The sequence below is a fragment of the Procambarus clarkii genome, chromosome 55 (assembly GCF_040958095.1).
Source record: "Procambarus clarkii isolate CNS0578487 chromosome 55, FALCON_Pclarkii_2.0, whole genome shotgun sequence".
NCBI lineage: Eukaryota > Metazoa > Arthropoda > Malacostraca > Decapoda > Cambaridae > Procambarus > Procambarus clarkii.
Window position 1 is genome coordinate 10311359 of NC_091204.1, and position 23440 is coordinate 10334798.

Here is a 23440-nt window from a genome sequence, read left to right on the forward strand (position 1 = left end):
AATATATCTAATCTCCAACCTGGCGATATTGTCTTGGTAGACAGTGATGGCCCTAGGGCTGACTGGCCATTAGGTAAAGTTGTCTCAGTCCATCCAGATAGTCAGGGGATTTTGAGAATAGTCAAAATCCTGTCTAAAGGAACAACTTCCCTGAAGACATTGGACAAACTCATCCACATGGAATCAGTGAGCCAGCTGCAGTTAGATCCTGAGAGACCTCAAGACACTCTAACTCCACATGACACACAGACTCCTAACAGACACAATCGTCCACAACGGACAGCAGCACAAAAGTGCAAGCAAAATTTGCACTTGTATTATCAATCCAATGGAGAGTAAATAAATACATATGGTTACTATTGTCCTAAGTATTGGACTCTGTGCCAGTTCTCTCCCTCTGGAAGATGTGGGAAATTTTTACCCACCATATCTAATAATCATCTAAGAAATGTATCATTTCTATATCATATTAAAATCATATCTAAATCGTATCAAAATCATATTAGAATCATTATAGATTCATTATATAGCTTGATCCTAGATGACAATGTCACTATGATCACGTACGCTAAAGGGCCCTATTGATGCCTACGTGACTTTGTGCATGATCTCTCAAGGATCCAGAAGCTTCTAGAAGGATTTGTTAATTAAAAAACTATTGGAACATTTATTCAATATCCGGTAGGGATAAAATCGAATCCTTAATAAGAATCAGTGGTACTATCAAGTACTACTAATAATCTTTATATCCTATATCTAATTATATTATAATCACATCTTATCTCAATCATAAGTCTAGACTGTAAAAATAATCAATCAATATTAATAGAAGGCTACCGTGCTCAAGGGAGAGGGAGGAGCATCTTGGGAGCAAGAAGCGCCCACGACACCCCGGGGCACTTCGTGTTTGTTTACAACTCAGTGAACAAGTGACGGATCCTTAGCGAACATTACCAGCTCAAGGACACCTTATCTAATATCTTTATCACCAGTGAACACTCTCTAGAACTGGGGGAGTACCTGGACAATATCTACAAGGAAAATCCTAGAACATTTATATAAAATAGTGTATAGTGGAGATCACAGTGACACAGTTTCCACCACCTTCATTCCTAATCTTTATCAACTATCATTCTTCTGCAACTGCAGGGACAATCACGTAGCAACGCTACCAGATCATCATACAGCAACGCTGTGACAAAATATCGTGCCCAAACTCAACAAGAGAGAGTTAAACAGTCTGGCACCTTGTCAGACAGGCACCCCGACTGGCAGAGAAGTATATTGAAGGTTATTTTGGTATATGATTGGCCAATTGTATGCTTGTGTGACTTTAATATCCTATAAATCTGTCTGTCGGTTAAAAAGCGAGGCAAAGCCTCACATTTCAGTAAGTTTATTAAAATTGTAATGTAGCTGTGAATCTTATCCAAGCACTAGACTCATGAGTGTCCATTGTGTCAGAAAAGAATTCAGCCGCAATAAATAAAACCTCATAAGTGTCCGTGGTGTTGAAAGAGATTCAGTCAAGCTGACTGTACCTTATTCATATAAATTGAATAAATACATTGCATATATACTTGAATATATAAATTAAGTTATCAATTGCTTGCTTAGTTATTTTTTAAGTTATCATATAAGTTCATTTAATTGAATGATTTCTAGTACTTAGTTAACAGTATTTAGACTACATTTAAAGTTATTTATTATACTTTTACAATTTAATTTGTTGTTTATAGTATAAGTACATATTGGCTGTTAATAGTTATGGTGCTAGGTTAGACTATGTATGTTTAAATCCCTGATTTAAACAGAGCCAGTGTTCAGTCATATAACTGAATTTATTAAATCTTATCCTTGTATAAAATACAAGCTGACGTGAGATCCCTGTCTACAGGTGGACTGGAACTTCTATCAACTAATTCATTCACCCCACCTGTCCCTTACAGCCCACAATCTGTCATTAGGAAAAGAGGAGCTAGGATTTACAACCCTAGCTAGAGATTTTAGTTGAATTAATTTGCAGACAGTAAATTTTTAATTTAGTTCAGTCCAAGTCTCTAGTAGTCTCCTCTTATATCAATCCCAGCAGGTTTTTCCCACAGTGTAGACGACGACCCGTGAGATAACACTGCCGCTCCTCAACTGATAAAAATGTCGCCACTGAATCACCAACAACAACAAGATAGCAAATCTGATAAGAAGAACTGCAGCTACCATCAAGAAGAAGATAACACTGACGCTCCTCACTGTCTTCGAGAAGGTCTCCTGTGACCACAATACCCGCCAAATTGTCCCTCCCACAGTACTCTCAGGACACTTGTGGCAGTGTAAGTGTGTGGTGAGGCCACACCACTGAAGACATTGAGGATATACCACGAGGGAGAGACAAAACTGTGTTGAAGGTCACTGCCTCCACTTGACTACCTTGTTCCTCGCACTCTCATCATCCTCTGTAAGTACTTGAGTCTTTTCTGTTCAACCATTGTCTTACATAGGCCTATACAATTGTTGGGCTGTGGACACAGGTCTATGGAATTGTTAGGGTGAATTATATGCCTATGGCATTGTTGGGGTGTGAACATTAGCCTATAGAATAATAATAATAATAATAATAATAATGTTTATTCAAAATAATGTGCATGTACAAAGAACGTAAGAATAATGTACAATTGAAGGGACAGGAGTTACACAGAATGTTTTCTGGTATGTCAAGAGGAGTACAGGCCGGATCACGATACACTCTGTCCGCTGTAGTGGTGTCTGTTCGCTATCATCCGATAGCGGACAGAGTGTATCGTGATCCGGCCTGTACTCCTCTTGACATACCAGAAAACATTCTAAGGAAACTCCTCCAAGCTTGTACTAAAGAGGCACCCTTCTTGAGCCCGGATGGGCACATGTATAAGCAAGAAGATGGGGTCGCCATGGGTTCTCCCCTAGGTGTCCTGTTTGCGAACTTCTACATAAGTACCATCGAACAAAAGGTCTTAGTCGACATGAACTTGAAACCGGCCATATACTGCAGGTATGTTGACGACATTTTTACACAGGTACCTGATGTCAGACACCTGCAAGAGCTGAAGGAGGCATTTGAGCGGAATTCTGTGTTGCGTTTCACTTACGAGATGGAGAAGGATGGGAAGCTGCCCTTTCTAAATGTAACAGTCATGGAAAGGAGCGGAGGTTTCCACACTGCAGTCTACACTAAGGAAACAAACATAGGAATGTGCCTCAATGCCAACAGTGACTGCCCAGACAGGTACAAGAGGAGTGTCGTTAACGCTAATGTCGACCGTGCTCTCAGCCACAGCTCAGGATGGAAGCAAGTCGATGAAGAACTCTGTAGGGTAAGGCAGGTCCTAGTCAACAACGGCTTCTCCAATGGTATCGTTGAAGACATCATAAGAAGGAAGGTGAAACGCCATGCAACCTCTGAAGAGACAACTAACACAACACCTGTACCCCCTATTAGACTATTTTACAGGAACTTCTTTTCCACAGCTCATAAAACGGAGGAAAGGGTCCTGAAAGATATTGTTAATAGAAACGTTATCCCTACAGACAAAAATCAGAAGATACAATTGACAATCTACTATAAAACCAAGAAAACGGCCAGCCTACTCATGAGAAACTCTCCAGACACAAAGCAGAACGCTTTAAAAGAGATCAATGTCGTCTATGCCTTCAAATGCCCATTTGGGAACTGTAAGCCTCAAAGAATTCAGTATATAGGCAAGACAACAACATCTCTTTCCAGGCGATTAACGATGCATAAGCAACAGGGCTCCTTTAAGGAACATATAATCTCTTCCCACAACCAGACCATCACCAGAAAAGTCTTAAAAAAAACACAGAAATCATCGATAGATACAGCGATAGTGTAATGATCTGGGGCTCAGATCATTGGTTCTCTCTTCTCCCCTCTTTTCCCTCTCCTTCTCCCCTCCTTTCCTTCTCCCTCTCCCCTCCTTCCTTCTCCCCTCCCCTTGGCCGTCATTCGTCTCCTCTCCTCTTCCCCCCCCCCTGTCGCCCATTTGTCAGGGTCAAGAGGTTGACCTGAGGGTAGGGTGGTCGTGGATACCTTGGCTTCTCCCACTCAACTTCCCCACTCAGATATTTCCCTCTCCACCCCCTCTCATCCCTCTCTGTCCCTCTCAGCAGCGGCCTTCCCCATACCAGGCAGAGTCAAATGTCCCTACTCCTATCTTAGAGGAGACAGGCTTGAACATAAATTATCAGTTTTGTAAACATTGCTCGCAGGTGTCTGGGCTCCATAGACGCGCCTTGTCCCCCTTCTCTAGCTGGGGAGAGCTGACTCAATCTTCAGAAATTCATGTCGCTTTCCACGACAGATCAGTGAAGGTGATTGGCCTGAGATAAGGGCCAAGTCCTTATTGGCCCTAGAGAGCCAGACCTCAGGCCTACGTGTTAAATGGTTGGCCAGGGCCAAAATAATGGGTGGAGCCCTGGGGCTGTATTAGATGGTGGGAGGAGCAATCCTTCCCAGCAATAAGTTGGAAAAACTAAATTTCATCAGTGTGTCTTGGGAGTGTATTAGGAACAGGGCCGCAAGCCCGTATCCTCGGGGCTGAGGGCAGCCATCAACATCGTGGCCGTAGTGCGGGTATTTAAGGTAGAGTAGCACTTGAGTTTTCGTGTCCTCAATAAATATCCATTGTGCCTCTAGGGAAATAGAATAGGTTAGGTGTTCAAATTGTCTTAATTTACATGTTTCATAAAATAAATTGTATAGCTTGTCCAGTGGTATTCACTTAACTCCCCTTTGATATATTTTGCTACTTTGTCATTTTTAGGTGTTGTATTGGAAGCCCCCCAGGTTCTCCTAACAATTAATCGATACTAAAGTTGCCCCTGGATTTAAATTAGTAACGTAAATTACACAAACTAATTTTCCAAAATTTATTACTGAAATTCATATTACCCGGAGTCCCATGGTTACTGATTCCTTGCCTTCCTGGGGGATCGGTGATAAGACACATTCAGGTATGGTTGGTCGGGAAGGTGGTGGCAGTGCTTTAATGGTTTTTATTTTATAATTAGTAATAAGCGAATAACCCTTGTCCTTGGTGTATCTTCCTCATTTAATATTCCTCTTATATACGTGGCAGTCCAGTGAGGGGTCATACTGGACTGTAACAGTGTTAAGCTGGGGTATTGAGTGAAGAGACAGAGATGTGCAACAGAGAGCGTATATTACGATCACGAGAGATAACAAGATAACAGGATTGATACTGGGGAACATCGGGTTATTACAATAGAGGCCGCGGTTATTACGACAGGGTAAGCGGTCGTTACAATAGCAGGCGGCTTGATATCTGCGAGGCACTACACGTTAAGAAGTCGACACCAGCAATCAACAGCCAATTAATACACAACTATATTCTACCCACTTCAAGACTCCGCACCAATATAGAAGCACCAAGAAATATGGGCCAATAGGCCCTTTGCAGGTACTTCCATTGTAACGGGGGGTGGGGGAAATAGCTCTATCTTGTCCATTATTCCACCCCCCAGTTAACTAACGAGGCCAGGGGAAACAGCTCTCTCTAGTCCGTTATCCCGTCCCCAGTTAGCTAACTATTCTAGAGCACTCCCAGAGATCCTAAGACAACCTCTCTCGTTCAACACCTTGTAACCTAGGTATTTGACTACTTAGGTGCTAAGACTACAAGGCGCCGTCACTTGATCAGTTACCCGAAACTCTAGAGAGAACTCTAGAATACAGAATCATTGCCACAAAACGTATAAGAGGAACCGAAAGGAAAGAAATGAATAGTGAAGTAATTAGTGAGGGTTTGGGGTGAGAGGGAGAGAGGTGGGAGGAGCGAGGAGGGTCATTAGTTGAAAGTGAGAGTTTAGAGAGGGGTGGAGGGAGAGGTGTAGATAGGTAGAAGGAGAAGAGTAGATAGTAGAAGACGAAATGCTGCCACCATCCATTCATGATCATTACATACAAGACAAGGAATGGAACTTGTCTGTATCACAATATTCACCAAAGATGTTATCAAGAGATCATTATTAGTATGGTCCCATCTTTATCATGTACTCATTCTAAACCATGAAACCAGTAACCACAGAGGCTTTCTCACCTCAACTCAAAATCTCTAGGGAACAAAATAAAGTCCATTTAAATAATAAATTCAACAATTATATTTTTCATGATAAATATCATAACTTAAGCAATCCAATTAAAACGTTAAAGATTAATATTCAAAGTGAGTCATCCTCCAAGAATCTGAGAACACTACAACTGACTGCCCCTGATCATCACACAACACTTGTAAAACACGACCAAGTCACCTAAATGTTCACTCACCGAGGACTGAGTCTAAGTTGAATAGAGATGGCGGGGGGGAGTCTGCAATTTTCAGGCAGCGTCACCCCCCGTCTGTCGACGGCTGGCCTCTGCTCTGCTCTGCTGGCTGGTCTCCTCTTTATGCTTAATGCTCTCAAATCGATAGCTCTCCGAGTATATATTGGGGAACCAAGTAGCTAACTCCGCCCACAAGTAGATAGCCTCCGGCTCTCTACCAAGCCACTCCTTAAACGTCGGCATGTCTGAAGGCTACCAGGCTCCAATTATGAGATTAGTAGAAGCAAGGTGAAATTCACATGATCTGAACTCAGGTCACTTGGGGTCATTAACGGTTAGAGGTGTGAGATCTCCGGCCGACAACTTGGCGCCTTTCCAAATCCTTGTCTGTGACTCATGTACTATATATATTCTAAATAAACTAAACCAAACACTTTTACAGTGTTACATCATTCTTCCCTTTAACTTACAAAATATTATACCCATTGTTTCGTGTTCTGTCTTGTGTTGAAAGTTTGTTTTCACCTCATCGAAAGCTGTTGTAACATATCACCTCACCCAATTGCAGGTATAAAATCGAAACTGAACTCTGTTCAGTTATAGTTGTGTGTGTAAACTAAAGTCTTTTAAAATGTAATAAGTTTTACGAAAGGCGTTCAAGTGTCGCGTCAGACTAGAAATAAAAATGAATTTTGGAGAATTGATTTTTCAGTTACCATCAACAGTGAAAAGAAATATAAGAAACATAGAGAAAATTCGTGCTAGTATTATTAATCTTACTTTTTCTTTCATATTTAATAATATATGTCTACAGGAAAGACTGCTACCAAAATATACTAATATATAATATATATATATATATATAAAAGATTAAAGTATTCAGTTCAGTGAGAATCCACAAGGTCTTCTCTGAACACTATTTATTTTCTTCTTCGAGGATGTGGGTCCCTTTAATTAAACCAGTGGTGGTACCCCTAAATATATGTGTATATATATATATATATATATATATATATATATATATATATATATATATATATATATATGTCGTACCTAGTAGCCAGAACTCACTTCTCAGCCTACTATGCAAGGCCCGATTTGCCTAATAAGCCAAGTTTTCATGAATTAATGTTTTTTCGTCTACCTAACCTACCTAACCTAACCTAACCTAGCTTTTTTTGGCTACCTAACCTAACCTTACCTATATATATAGGTTAGGTTAGGTTAGGTAGGGTTGGTTAGGTTCGGTCATATATCTACGTTAATTTTAACTCCAATAAAAAAAAATTGACCTCATACATAGTGAAAAGGGTAGCTTTATCATTTCATAAGAAAAAAATTATAGTAAATATATTAATTCAGGAAAACTTGGCTTATTAGGCAAATCGGGCCTTGAATAGTAGGCTGAGAAGTGAGTTCTGGCTACTAGGTACGACATATATATATATATATATATATATATATATATATATATATATATATATATATATGCGGAAAATCCACAGAGAAATATGAAATATGGTTGGGTGTCCAGGCTGGGGCGATAGGGGACTGGGGTCTTAGCACCAGTGTGGGAGAATGAACGAAGTAGTAGGACTCCCCTGTTGAAAAGGTGAAGCACCGCTGGGGACGACACACCCTTCCTGCACTGGATTTTCCGCATAAAATGATCAGTGTTTTGTGATCGTCAATTGCATATATATATATATATATATATATATATATATATATATATATATATATATATATATATATATATATATATATATATATATATGCAATTGACGATCACAAAACACTGATCATTTTATGCGGAAAATCCACAGAGAAATATGAAATGAGGTGAACGTTTCGGCTTTGTTAAAGTCTTTGTCAACACCAGACTGACTAAGGAGAAGGGAGAAGGGGGGAAGATATATAGGCCGACACCTGACCACCCCATCCCAAGGGTTGGTCAGGTGTAATTAACCAAAAACAGGTATAGCTTAGCTTAGAATGGTCAAAGAGGATTAAGCGGTCAGAGAATAAGGATGAAAGATTAAAGAAAAGCCTCATGAACACACAATATATGAATATACAATTATAATGAGACATTGTAAGCCTCTCTATCAGAGTTGTTTCTTAAACTGTTGTGCAATATTATAACTTAAAAATGGATCAAGTTTGTACATTCCAGTACTAACATTAAGAAGATTTGGACACTGACTGATTAGAGCAGACTCAATCAAATTCCGTTCCACGAAATCCCCACAATTGGTAATGCTTTTTGCCCCATTCCAGTTAATATTGTGATCGCATAAACTCGTATGTAGATACAATGCATTAGACGTTTGGGCAGTTCTAATACTATAAGCATGTTGTGACAACCGCAATTGTAAGGACTTTCCTGTTTGTCCAAGGTACACAGAATCACAATCATTGCAGGGAATCGAATACACACAACCTGCTGTATCAGGGGAGTTTTTTATTAAATTGGATTTGATCGTACTATTAGTGAACACCAAATTTATATTAAGTTTCTTAAAAATCAGAGACAATTTTTCAAGTCCACTCGCATAAGGTACCACCAATGAGTTAATAATTTTTGGTTTCGCCTTAGGGACGTGATTATAAAACCAAAAATTATTAACTCATTGGTGGTACCTTATGCGAGTGGACTTGAAAAATTGTCTCTGATTTTTAAGAAACTTAATATAAATTTGGTGTTCACTAATAGTACGATCAAATCCAATTTAATAAAAAACTCCCCTGATACAGCAGGTTGTGTGTATTCGATTCCCTGCAATGATTGTGATTCTGTGTACCTTGGACAAACAGGAAAGTCCTTACAATTGCGGTTGTCACAACATGCTTATAGTATTAGAACTGCCCAAACGTCTAATGCATTGTATCTACATACGAGTTTATGCGATCACAATATTAACTGGAATGGGGCAAAAAGCATTACCAATTGTGGGGATTTCGTGGAACGGAATTTGATTGAGTCTGCTCTAATCAGTCAGTGTCCAAATCTTCTTAATGTTAGTACTGGAATGTACAAACTTGATCCATTTTTAAGTTATAATATTGCACAACAGTTTAAGAAACAACTCTGATAGAGAGGCTTACAATGTCTCATTATAATTGTATATTCATATATTGTGTGTTCATGAGGCTTTTCTTTAATCTTTCATCCTTATTCTCTGACCGCTTAATCCTCTTTGACCATTCTAAGCTAAGCTATACCTGTTTTTGGTTAATTACACCTGACCAACCCTTGGGATGGGGTGGTCAGGTGTCGGCCTATATATCTTCCCCCCTTCTCCCTTCTCCTTAGTCAGTCTGGTGTTGACAAAGACTTTAACAAAGCCGAAACGTTCACCTCATTTCATATTTCTCTGTGGATTTTCCGCATATATATATATATATATATATATATATATATATATATATATATATATATATATATATATATATATATATATATACACACACACACATATATTTAGGGGTACCACCACTGGTTTAATTAAAGGGACCCACATCCTCGAAGAAGAAAATAAATAGTGTTCAGAGAAGACCTTGTGGATTCTCACTGAATACTTTAATCTTTTATATATATATATGTATATATATATATATATATATATATATATATATATATATATATATATATATATATATATATATATATATATTGTATATTTTGGAAGCAGTCTTTCTTGTAAACATATGTTAATAAATATGATCGAAAAAGTAATAATAATAATTCTAACACAAATTTTCTCAATGTTTCTTATGTTTCTTTTCACTCTCGATGGTAATTGAAATATCAATTCTCCAAAATTCATTTTTATTTTTAGTCTGACGCGACACTTGAATGCGTTTCATAATAATTTATTACATTTTCAAAGACTTTAGTTTACACATGCACAACTATAACCTGCAAACACTAAACATAGTTTTACTATGCTATCATTTAAACAGCTTTTATCTTATCTACTCGCATTTGGGTGAGGTGATATGTTACAACAGTTATGGATGAGGTGAACAAAACTTTCAACACAAGACAGAGCAAACTTTCAACACAAGACAGAACATGGTGCATTGGGTATAAATTGGATAAATTAAAGGGAAGAATGGAAGTAACTGCAAAAGGGCCTAGTGGCCCATATTTCTTGATTCTATATTGGTGCGGAGTCTTGAAGTGGGTAGAATATAGTTGTGCATTAATTGGCTGTTGATTGCTGGTGTTGACTTCTTGATGTGTAGTGCCTCGCAGATGTCAAGCCGCCTCCTATCCCTGCATCTATCGATGATTTGTGTTGTTTGTTAAGCCTTCTCTAGTGATGGTCTGGTTGTGGGAAGAGATTATATGTTCCTTAATGGAGCCCTGTTGCTTATGCATCGTTAATCGCCTGGAAAGAGATGTTGTTGTCTTGCCTATATACTGAGTTCTTTGAGGCTTACAGTCCCCAAGTGGGCATTTGAAGGCATAGACGACGTTGGTTTTTTTTTAAGCGTTCTGCTTTGTGTCTGGAGAGTTTCTCATGAGTAGGTTGGCCGTCTTTTTGGTTTTATAGTAAATTGTCAATTGTATCTTCTGATTTTTGTCTGTAGGGATAACGTTCCTATTAACAATATATTTCAGGACCCTTTCCTCGGTTTTATGAGCTATGGAAAAGAAGTTCCTGTAAAATAGTCTAATAGGGGGTACAGGTGTTGTGTTAGTTGTCTCTTCATAGGTTGTGTGGTGTTTCACTTTCCTTCTTATGATGTCTTCAACGAAACCATTGGAGAAGATGTTGTTGACTAAGACCTGCCTTACCCTACAGAGTTCTTCATTGACTTGCTTCCATGCTGAGCTGTGGCTGAGAGCACAGTCGACATAAGCGTTAACAACACTCCTCTTGTACCTCTCTGTACCTTGTATCAATTTATACCCAATGCACCGTGTTCTGTCTTGTGTTGAAAGTTTGCTCTGTCTTGTGTTGAAAACCCCTCCGTGGTGCCTCCTTGCCGTGGTGAGGGGCTCGCGTACAACTCCCTGGGACCGGTGTGGGTTGCCTGTGCCCCCCCTCCTGCCCCCTCTTTGGGTGGTGTACGTGCTGAAGGGCACCATGTAGGGGCCTTGTGAGCCATCAGACCACCCGCTGGAGGGGTCGCCTGTGAGAGGCCGCCCTGAGTGAATGGTTGGGTGTCCAGGCTGGGGCGATAGGGGGACTTGGGTCTTAGCACCAGTGTGGGAGCATGAACGAAGTAGTAGGACTCCCCTGTTGAAAAGGGGGAGCACCGCTGGGGACGACACACCCTTCCTGCACTGGCCCGCGCTCGGCCTCCCTGGCTGCCCTGGTAGGTGGTATCCCTTGGTTCCAGGTCCCATCTCTCTTATTTGGTTTACTATATGGATAACGACTTGCCTTCTATTACCCAGGTTCATGGGGTGGGCGACCAGGCCCCTGAGTCGGACCGTCCTGGACGACCGGGATCTATATCCCCGCTACGGGACCCGGTTTAGGCTCAGACCGGACTCTTCCTCCCTGGGCCCCTCCCTCCTCTGTGGTTGGGTCGAGCCCCAAGCCTGCTGTGGTGACTGTCTCGTCCCCTTGCACGGCTCCATCCCTTCTTGTGACTACTGCACCTTTCGACCCGTCTCTCTCTAAGGGTTCTCATCGCCGTCCCCGCCATAGCCGCTCTCGTATGTTCCCTTCCCATCCTACTTCGTTCCATGCTTTGTTCGGTCCTGATACGTGGACTAAATACTTTGACCTCCTACCTTTGGTTTCAACTCCTCCTGATGATTTTTCCCTTAGGCATCTTGCTGATTCCGTGGATGCCTCTGTCACCTTCAACCCCACTCGTCTTGGTACCCGTGTCGTTGCTGCTCCTTCTGAGGATGTGGCCACCCGCTTGGCCGCCTTATCCTGCCTTGGCGAGACCGCTGTTCGGGTCTCGAAGAACGCCCGATTGAATGCCAGTGTTGGCACTGTTCTCCTCCCGCACCATGTTGCGACCGGTGTTAGGGATCTCAAGGACTGCCACGAGGATATCAAGCATATCCTCGAAGCCCAGGGTCATTCTGTACTCCAGGTGGATACATTTACTCGTCCCCCTCGTGGTCATCGCCGTCTGCCCCTTAGGGTTGTGAAGGTTACCTTTGATGGTAGGTCCCTTCCGCCCTCTGTCATTCTTGCTGGTGTCAGATGTTCCGTTCAGGAATATATTCCCTCTCCGAGGCTCTGCGGTAAGTGCTGGAGGTTAGGGCATGGTACCCTCAAATGCTCTAGTCCTGTCTCTCTCTGTCCCCTGTGTGGAGGCGAGGGGTCACTCTAAGTTGGAGTGCACTTCTTCCCAGGCCCGCTGCCTCAATTGCGGTGAGGCCCACCCTACTTTCTCCCGTGCGTGTATTCGTTACAAACTTGAGGAGGCTGTCCTCAGTTTGAAGCACCGAGACCGTTTGTCTTTTCCTGAGGCTCGGCGCCAAGTTCATCGTCTCCCCTCTTTCGCTGGTGTCTCCTATGCTCGCGGGGTGCGCTCTTCCTCTCCTCGTCCTTCCCACCTTTCTCAGTCTCACAACCGTTTCCGAGCCTTAGACCCGGACACGCCCACCACCACCTCCCCTGTTTCCCTCCGTTCTGTTCCGCAAGGTCCCCCTCCTGGTTTTCTGTCTAGGGCTCCCCTTCTTTCTACCCAGTCTGTCACATCTCCTGTGTCTTCTTTTCCCTCTCCCTCTAGTCCTCCATCCCGTCGTTCCCCTCCGTCTCTTGGCTCTCCACGCCGCCTGACTGTGCGGGCCGACGTCCATCGCTCTCCTGATGGTTGTGTTGCTCGCTCTCGCTCTTCTTCTCCTATCGAGACGCTGGAGTCTGTTACCCAGTACATTGCTGCTGGGACGCCCGTATCTTTGAGTCAGAAGCGGAAACCTGGCTCCTCTCCTTCCTCCTCCTCTGTCGGTAAGAAGGCTTTGCTTTCTTCTTCACCCCCTATCTCTGATTTTATCATTCCTTTCCCTCCCGCTTCGGTGGGGAGCCCCCTGTTCCTACTGTGGGGGTTTCTTTAGCCCCCAGTTCCATCTCGGTTACTGCCCTTGCTGAGGTGCGCTCCCCTCTTTTTGCCCCTCGTCCTCCCCTTCCTCCTCCTCTCGACCCTGCTCGTCCGCCTCTGGTCTGTCCTCCTGCTTCTTTCCCTCCTTCTTTACTCAGTTTACCCATGCCCCCTAACCCTGACTTCACTGACCCTGCTCCTGACTCTGCGCTTTTTTAGTGTGCTGTGTTCCTTCTTCACCTTTGTTTCTTCTTTGCTCTCTGTTACTCTCCTCTCTCTCTTTGCTGATGTCTTTTCTTCAATGGAACAACCGTGGATTTACGCCAATTTCCTTGACCTCCAATTTCTCATTTCACAGTTTTCGCCCCTTTGTGTCTGTCTCCAGGAGCCAATGCTTGGTGCTCATCCTGGTCGTTTCCGTGGCTATTCTTTTCTCTCTTCCCCCCCCCCTCCCCCCCCAGCGACAGCTGGAGTCCATAATTCTTCTGCTCTCTTGATTTGTTCCGATGTTCCCTTTGTCCCCTTACTTTTTTCCTTGCCTCTCCACTGTTCTGCGACCCGTGTCTTTGTGCGTAGGTGGTACACGGTTTGTTCCATTTATCTCCCCCCCCCACTGTCCCACTTTCTCTTCCCGATCTTAAACACCTTCTAGACTCCTTGCCGGAGTCTGTGCTCCTGCTGGGTGATTTCAATTGTCGTCATGCCCTTTGAGGTGATGTGCTGACGAACACCCGGGGTCGCCTCCTTGAACCTTTCATCCTCTCTTCTTCTCTGTCCCTTCTTAATTCTGGTGAGCCCACTCATTTGGACTTGCGGACTCGCTCCCTTTCTTGTCTCGATCTTTCTCTGTGCTCGTCATCCCTTTCCTTAGATTTCGGGTGGCGGGTCCTTGATGACTTCCATGGCAGTGACCATTTTCCTATCCTTGTTTCTTTTTTCTCTTTTCGCCCTCCTCTCTCCTTCCCTAGGTGGTGGTTTGCTGAGGCTGACTGGTGCCTCTTTACTCTCCGTGCTACTATTTCCGACCTCTCCGATCCGCCTCTCCCTCGCACCCTCCTTCTTTTTCATGACATTGTCTTTGACGCTGCCCTCCACTTTATTTCTCGCTCTTCCTCTCGGGGAACGCGGAAGTGCGTTACCCGAGAGGAAGATCTCGCCATCTCCCTCCGTGCACGTCTCAGTATTTACTGAGTCTGTACAATCGGGTCTGGGAGTCGTCGTCGGTCCCTGAAGACTGGCTCGATGCTGTTGTCCTCCCTGTTCGGAAACCAGGGTCTCTCGGATCATCCCCCAAGGACTTCCGCCCTATTGCCCTCACGAGTTGTCTGCAAGCTCTTTGAACGTATGGTTAACGTTCGTTTGATGTGGTTCTTAGAACACTATAACCACCTCTCTCCTTCTCAATTTAGTTTTCGCAAGTGCCGCAGCACACCGGATGTCCTGGTGAACTTGGAGGTCTATATTCGTACTGCTTTTGCTGTGAAGACCTCCGTTGTTGCCGTCCTTTTTGACCTGGAAAAGGTTTACGACACTACCTGGCGGTATCATATTGTGTCTCAACTTCATTCTTTTGGCCTTCGTGGGAACCTCCCTCTCTTCCTCCAGAGCTTCCTCTCTCGTCGTTCCTTTCATGTGCGGCTTGGTACTGCTCTCTCTGCCCCGTTTCGGCAGTATGAGGGTGTACCCCAGGGTAGTGTTCTGAGCACTACTCTTTTTCTAGTTGCCCTCAACAGTCTTCTTTCTTCTATTCCTTCTGGCGTCTTCTCTGCTCTCTATGTTGATGATCTTACCCTTTGCTGTCGGGGTGATGGTTCACCTCTCCTTCAATGGCGGCTTCAACTTGCGATTGATGCCGTGTCGTCTTGGGCCACCGATCATGGCTTCAAGTTCTCTGCATCTAAGACTTGTGCTGTGACTTTTACTCGGAAGCATGTCGTTCTTCGTCCCTCTTTGTCGCTTTATGGTCATCCCATTGTGTACAGGGATTCCGCAAAGCTCTTGGGGTTAGTCTTTGACACTCGTTTGTCTTGATCAGCCCATATCTCTTACCTCCGGGTTGAGTGCTCTAAGGCCCTTAACCTACTTAAGGTTTTGTCCCATACTTCTTGGGGAGCGGATAGACGCACGCTTCTCTATTTCCACTCCTCTCTCGTTCTGTCTAAACTCGATTATGGTTGCCCTGATTACTCGTCTGCTTCTCCTTCTACTCTTCGCCGTCTTGATGCTTTGCACCATACTGGGTTGCGTCTCAGCTCTGGTGCCTTTCGTTCGACTCCCGCCCTCAGTTTGTATGTTTACACTGGCTTTCTCTCTCTTCAGGACCGCCGTGATCGCTACTGTCTTCGCTATCTTGCGCGGTCCTTACAGCATCCTTCCTCTCGCCTCTGTCGTGCTTTGACTTTTCCTCCTCCTGTAACTCCTGTTCCTCTTCATCGTCTCCCACTTTCTGTCCGGTTATCTCGCTTGCAGGATTCTCTTTCTGTTCATATTTCTAATGTTTCTCCTCATATTGTTCTTTCCTTGCCTCCGTGGAGAGTCCCCCTTCCCAAGTTTTGTACGTCCTTGACTTGTATTACTAAAGCCTTTACCCCTCCTACAATTTTGAAAAGCCTCTTCCTTGAGCACTTTTCTTCGCACTCCCACTCTATTTCCATCTTTACCGATAGGTCTAAGTCTGCGGACGGTGTGGGCTACTCTGTTGTTTTTCCTGACCGTACTTATATGTGTCACCTCCCTTCGGAGGCTAGCGTCTTTACGGCGGAACTTTATGCTATACTCTATGCTCTCCGTCTCTTGCTTTCTCATTCTCATTCCTCCTTTGTGGTCGTCGTTGACTCTCGTAGTGCCCTCATGGCTCTTGGATTCTTTAATCCTGTCCACCCAGTGGTCATCGAGATTCAGCAATGGCTGTTTCTTATTTCTAGTAAATTTAAATCGGTAAAGTTTTGCTGGGTTCCCAGCCTTATTGGTGTTTCTTTCAATGAGTGTGCGGATGCTGCCGCTAAGGACGCTATCCGTTCCTGTCCCATCTCCCGTAAAGGTCTTCCTTATTCCGACTTTTATCCTGTTATTCATTCCTCCATCCTTGCCCGTTGGCAGGATTGTTGGTCCTCTGTGGTTAGTAACAAGCTGTGTACACTCAAACGTAGTGTGTCCCCGTGGCCTTCCTCCTACCACCGTAACCGGCAGTGGGAAACTGCTTTGGCACGGCTGTGGGTTGGCCATGCTCGCTTAACCCACGGTCACTTAATGGAGCGCCGCCCTGCTCCTTATTGTCCGAATTGCGTTGTCCCTCTTACAGTTGTGCATATCCTTGTTGAATGTCCTGACTTCCAGGACGAGCGTGTGTCTTGCTTTCTGACCGTCCCTCGCGGTCACTTGTCCCTCGATAGAATTCTAGGTGAATCGGATACTTTTGATATCGTTCGCCTTATGCGCTTTTCTTCTCGTATTGGCTTTCTTGGTGATATTTAGCGCCCTCTGATTATTTCCCACTTTGATGGGAAATAGCCTTCCCGGTTTGGTGCCTTCTTTTGATAATTACCTTACCTGGTGTTGAAAATTTTGTTCACCTCATCCAAAACTGTTGTAACATATCACCTCACCCAAATGCGAGTATATAAGATAAAAGCTGTTTAAATGATAGCATAGTAAAAAACTGTTTAGTGTTTGCAGGTTATAGTTGTGTGTGTGTAAACTAAAGTCTTTGAAAATGTAATAAGTTTTACGAAACGCGCTCAAGTGTCGCGTCAGACTACAAATAAAAATGAATTTTGGAGAATTGATTTTTCAATTACCATCGCCAGTGAAAAGAAACGTAAGAAATATTGAGAAAATTCGTGTTAGAATTAATAATCTTACTTTTTGGTCATATATATATATATATATATATATATATATATATATATATATATATATATATATATATATATATATATATATATATATATATATATATATATTAGTATATTAGTATATTTTGGTAGCAGTCTTTCCTGTAGACATATATTATTATATATGACCGAAAAAGTAAGATTAATAATTCTAACACGAATTTTCTCGATCTTTCTTACGTTTCTTTTCACTGTTGATGGTAATTCAAAGATCAATTCTCCAAAATTCATTTTTATTTCTAGTCTGACGCGACACTTGAGCGCGTTTCGTAAAACTTATTACATTTTCAAAGACTTTAGTTTACACACACACACACACACAACTTTAACTGAATAGAGCTTAAACATCTTTCGAGTTTTTATACCTACATTTGGGTGAAGTGACATGTTATAATAGTTTTGGATGAGGTGAAAATAAACTTTTAACACAAGACAGAACACGAAACAATGAAATACAAACAGGTATTAAAAGTAGGTAACTGCAGAAGGCCTATTTTTATTGGCCCATATTTCTTGATGCTTCTATATTGGAGCAGAGTCTTGAAGTGGGTAGAATATAGTTGTGCATTAATTGGCTGTTGATTGCTGGTGTTGACTTCTTGATGTGTAGTGCCTCGCAAACGTCGAGCCGCCTGCTATCGCTGTATCTATCGATGATTTCTGTGTTGTTTGCTAAGATTTCTCTGGTGATGGTTTGGTTGTGGGAAGAGGCTATATGTTCCTTAATGGAGCCCTGTTGCTTATGCATCGTTAAACGCCTGGAAAGAGATGTTGTTGTCTTGCCTATATACTGAGTTTTTTTGAGGCTTACAATCTCCAAGAGGGCATTTGAAGGCATAGACGACGTTGGTCTCTTTTAAAACGTTCTGCTTTGTGTCTGGAGAGTTTCTCATGAGTAGGCTGGCCGTTTTTTTGGTTTTATAGTAAATTGTCAATTGTATCTTCTGATTTTTGTCTGTAGGGATAACGTTTCTACTGACAATATCTTTCAGGACCCTTTCCTCCGTTTTATGGGCTGTGGAAAAGAAGTTCCTGTAAAATAGTCTAATAGGGGGTATAGGTGTTGTGTTAGTTGTCTCTTCAGAGGTTGCATGGCGTTTCACTTTCCTTCTTATGATGTCTTCCACGAAACCATTGGAGAAGCCATTGTTGACTAGGACCTGCCTTACCCTACAGAGTTCTTCGTCGAATTGCTTCCATTCTGAGCTGTGGCTGAGGGCACGGTCGACATAAGCGTTAACAACACTCCTCTTGTACCTGTCCGGGCAGTCACTGTTGGCATTCAGGCACATTCCTATGTTTGTTTCCTTAGTGTAGACTGCAGTGTGGAAAACTCCGCTCCTTTCCATGACTGTTACATCTAGAAAGGGCAGCTTCCCATCCTTTTCCATCTCGTAAGTGAAATGCAACACAGAATTCTGCTCAAATGTATTTGAGCAGAATCAACCACAGAAGGTGATTCGGTGCTTTTAAAATGCTAAGCTAACCTACATACGTAAATACATAGATACACAGATTTACGTATGCCCTACATAAACTGTTCCATGTGTCTTTTACATAGTGTCATTAATGTGCATTTTCAAAGGTGAAATGTAATTCAGATCAGCTTCCATATATACTTCATACATATACATACACACACACACACACACACATATACGTACATATACATATATACATACATATATACACACACACACATGCATTCATATACATTTGTCTCTTTTACTCTGACAGGGTGAGATAGCTGATAGAGAAACTAGTGTGCAATTAAGCACTTAATCACTGAAGGTGATGAAGGTGCTTCTACAAGCTCAGGTTATATAGTTACATCACATACATATATTGTATAATTGATACATTACATGGTTAATCTTGGGTACAGTAGGCTGTTAGAGAGGGAGGGGAGGCAGCCGAGAACCCGCCCATACCCCCTTCCCCTTTCCTGCCCATCCTCCTTACTCCTGCCCACCCTCCTTACTCCTGCCCACCCTCCTTACTCCTGCCCACCCTCCTTACTCCTGCAAACCCTCCTTACTCCTGCCCACCCTCCTTACTCCTGCCCACCCTCCTTACTCCTGCCCACCCTCCTTACTCCTGCCCACCCTCCTTACTCCTGCCCATCCTCCTTACTCCTGCCCACCCTCCTTACTCCTGCCCACCCTCCTTACTCCTGCCCACCCCTCCTTACTCCTGCCCACCCTCCTTACTCCTGCCCACCCTCCTTACTCCTGCCCACCCTCCTTACTCCTGCCCTCCCTCCTTACTCCTGCCCACCCTCCTTACTCCTGCCCACCCTTCATACTCCTGCCCACCCTCCTTACTCCTGCCCACCCTCCTTACTCCTGCCCACCTTCCTTACTCCTGCCCACCCTCCTTACTCCTGCCCACCCTCCTTACTCCTGCCCACCCTCCTTACTCCTGCCCACCCTCCTTACTCCTGCCCACCCCTCCTTACTCCTGCCCACCCTCCTTACTCCTGCCCACCCCTCCTTACTCCTGCCCACCATCCTTACTCCTGCCCACCCACCTTACTCCTGCCCACCCCTCCTTACTCCTGCCCACCCTCCTTACTCCTGCCCACCCTCCTTACTCCTGCCCACCCTCCTTACTCCTGCCCACCCTCCTTATTCCTGCCCACCCTCCTTACTCCTGCCCACCCTCCTTACTCCTGCCCACCCTCCTTACTCCTGCCCACCCTCCTTATTCCTGCCCACCCTCCTTACTCCTGCCCACCCTCCTTATTCCTGCCCACCCTCCTTATTCCTGCCCACCCTCCTTACTCCTGCCCACCCTCCTTACTCCTGCCCACCCTCCTTACTCCTGCCCACCCTCCTTACTCCTGCCCACCCTCCTTACTCCTGCCCACCCTCCTTACTCCTGCCCACCCTCTTAACTCCTGCCCACCCTCCTTACTCCTGCCCACCCTCTTAACTCCTGGCCACCCTCCTTACTCCTGCCCACCCTCCTTACTCCTGCCCACCCTCCTTATTCCTGCCCACCCTCCTTACTCCTGCCCACCCTCCTTACTCCTGTCCACCCTCCTTACTCCTGCCCACCCTCCTTACTCCTGCCCACCCTCCTTACTCCTGCCCACCCTCCTTACTCCTGCCCACCCTCCTTACTCCTACCCACCCTCCTTACTCCTGCCCACCCTCCTTACTCCTACCCACCCTCCTTACTCCTGCCCACCCACCTTACTCCTGCCCACCCACCTTACTCCTGCCCACCCTCCTTACTCCTGCCCACCCTCCTTACTCCTGCCCACCCTCCTTACTCCTGCCCACCCTCCTTACTCCTGCCCACCCTCCTTACTCCTGCCCACCCTCCTTACTCCTGCCCACGCTCCTTACTCCTGCCCACCCCTCCTTACTCCTGCCCACCCTCCTTACTCCTGCCCACCCTCCTTATTCCTGCCCACCCTCTTAACTCCTGGCCACCCTCCTTACTCCTGCCCACCCTCCTTACTCCTGCCCACCCTCCTTACTCCTGCCCACCCTCCTTACTCCTACCCACCCTCCTTACTCCTGCCCACCCTCCTTACTCCTACCCACCCTCCTTACTCCTGCCCACCCTCCTTACTCCTGCCCACCCTCCTTACTCCTGCCCACCCTCCTTACTCCTGCCCACCCTCCTTACTCCTGCCCACCCTCCTTACTCCTGCCCACCCTCCTTACTCCTGCCCACCTTCCTTACTCCTGCCCACCCTCTTAACTCCTGGCCACCCTCCTTACTCCTGCCCACCCTCCTTACTCCTACCCACCCTCCTTACTCCTGCCCACCCTCCTTACTCCTGCCCACCCACCTTACTCCTGCCCACCCTCCTTACTCCTGCCCACCCTCCTTACTCCTGCCCACCCTCCTTACTCCTGCCCACCCTCCTTACTCCTGCCCACCCTCCTTACTCCTGCCCACCCTCCTTACTCCTGCCCACCCTCCTTATTCCTGCCCACCCTCTTAACTCCTGGCCACCCTCCTTACTCCTGCCCACCCCTCCTTACTCCTGCCCACCCTCCTTACTCCTGCCCACCCTCCTTACTCCTGCCCACCCTCCTTATTCCTGCCCACCCTCTTAACTCCTGGCCACCCTCCTTACTCCTGCCCACCCTCCTTACTCCTGCCCACCCTCCTTACTCCTGCCCACCCTCCTTACTCCTACCCACCCTCCTTACTCCTGCCCACCCTCTTAACTCCTGGCCACCCTCCTTACTCCTGCCCACCCACCTTACTCCTGCCCACCCTCCTTACTCCTGCCCACCCTCCTTACTCCTGCCCACCCTCCTTACTCCTGCCCACCCTCCTTACTCCTGCCCACCCTCCTTACTCCTGCCCACCCTCCTTACTCCTGCCCCACCCTCCTTACTCCTGCCCACCCTCTTAACTCCTGGCCACCCTCCTTACTCCTGCCCACCCTCTTAACTCCTGCCCACCCTCCTTACTCCTGCCCACCCTCTTAACTCCTGCCCACCCTCCTTACTCCTACCCACCCTCCTTACTCCTGCCCACCCTCTTAACTCCTGGCCACCCTCCTTACTCCTGCCCACCCTCTTAACTCCTGCCCACCCTCCTTACTCCTGCCCACCCTCTTAACTCCTGCCCACCCTCCTTACTCCTGCCCACCCTCCTTACTCCTGCCCACCCTCCTTACTCCTGCCCACCCTCCTTACTCCTGCCCACCCTCCTTACTCCTGCCCACCCCTCCTTACTCCTGCCCACCCTCTTAACTCCTGCCCACCCTCCTTACTCCTGCCCACCCTCTTAACTCCTGCCCACCCTCCTTACTCCTGCCCACCCTCCTTACTCCTGCCCACCCTCCTTACTCCTGCCCCACCCTCCTTACTCCTGCCCACCCTCCTTACTCCTGCCCACCCTCCTTACTCCTGCCCCACCCTCCTTACTCCTGCCCACCCTCTTAACTCCTGCCCACCCTCCTTACTCCTGCCCACCCTCTTAACTCCTGCCCACCCTCCTTACTCCTGCCCACCCTCCTTACTCCTGCCCACCCTCCTTACTCCTGCCCACCCTCCTTACTCCTGCCCACCTCTCCTTACTCCTGCCCACCCTCCTTACTCCTGCCCACCCTCCTTACTCCTGCCCACCCTCCTTATTCCTGCCCACCCTCCTTACTCCTGCCCACCCTCCTTACTCCTGCCCACCCTCCTTATTCCTGCCCACCCTCTTAACTCCTGCCCACCCTCCTTACTCCTGCCCACCCCTCCTTACTCCTGCCCTCCCTCCTTACTCCTGCCCTCCCTCCTTACTCCTGCCCACCCCTCCTTACTCCTGCCCACCCTCCTTACTCCTGCCCACCCTCCTTACTCCTGCCCACCCTCCTTACTCCTGCCCACCCTCCTTACTCCTGCCCACCCCTCCTTACTCCTGCCCACCCTCCTTACTCCTGCCCACCCTCCTTACTCCTGCCCACCCACCTTACTCCTGCCCACCCTCCTTACTCCTGCCCACCCACCTTACTCCTGCCCACCCTCCTTACTCCTGCCCACCCCTCCTTATTCCTGCCCACCCTCCTTACTCCTGCCCACCCTCCTTACTCCTGCCCACCCTACCTTACTCCTGCCCACCCTCCTTACTCCTGCCCACCCCTCCTTATTCCTGCCCACCCTCCTTACTCCTGCCCACCCTCCTTACTCCTGCCCACCCTCCTTACTCCTGCCCACCCTCCTTACTCCTGCCACCCTCCTTATTCCTGCCCACCCCTCCTTATTCCTGCCCACCCTCCTTACTCCTGCCCACCCTCCTTATTCCTGCCCACCCTCCTTAACTCCTGGCCACCCTCCTTACTCCTGCCCACCCCTCCTTACTTCTGCCCACCCTCCTTACTCCTGCCCACCCTCCTTACTCCTGCCCACCCTCCTTACTCCTGCCCACCCTCCTTACTCCTGCCCACCCTCCTTACTCCTGCCCACCCTCCTTACTTTTGCTCAAAGCACAATACCTAAAAAAATATATTTAATTTTTCTAAACATTTACTATGTTTTGGTGGGAAAAATTTAGTCATAGAAACCTTAAATTTGTTTTTATTTTGCCTTAATAGGTAACACTGCTTCCAGTCTCTGCTCAGCTACCAAGGACGATAGCAAACACAACTTCTGCCCATTAATGATGGTAAGGACAATTTTATTCTTACTGTGTGTGTGTTTATCATGTTGATGTCATTAACCAGTGATGG

General features: G+C 45.8%; 1 long non-coding RNA gene across 2 annotated transcripts; it reads left to right on the forward strand.

Annotated features, from left to right (window-relative positions):
- The first annotated feature begins 934 nt into the window (after positions 1-934).
- LOC138352812 (uncharacterized) lies at positions 935-23403 on the forward strand. Of its 2 annotated transcripts, none has more exons than XR_011222883.1 (3): positions 935-1290; positions 1898-2455; positions 23306-23403. It is a non-coding gene; the product is annotated as an uncharacterized lncRNA (long non-coding RNA). The 2 variants fall into 2 exon arrangements; XR_011222884.1 differs by having other exon boundaries at positions 963-1290; positions 2093-2455.
- Positions 23404-23440: the final 37 nt, after the last annotated feature.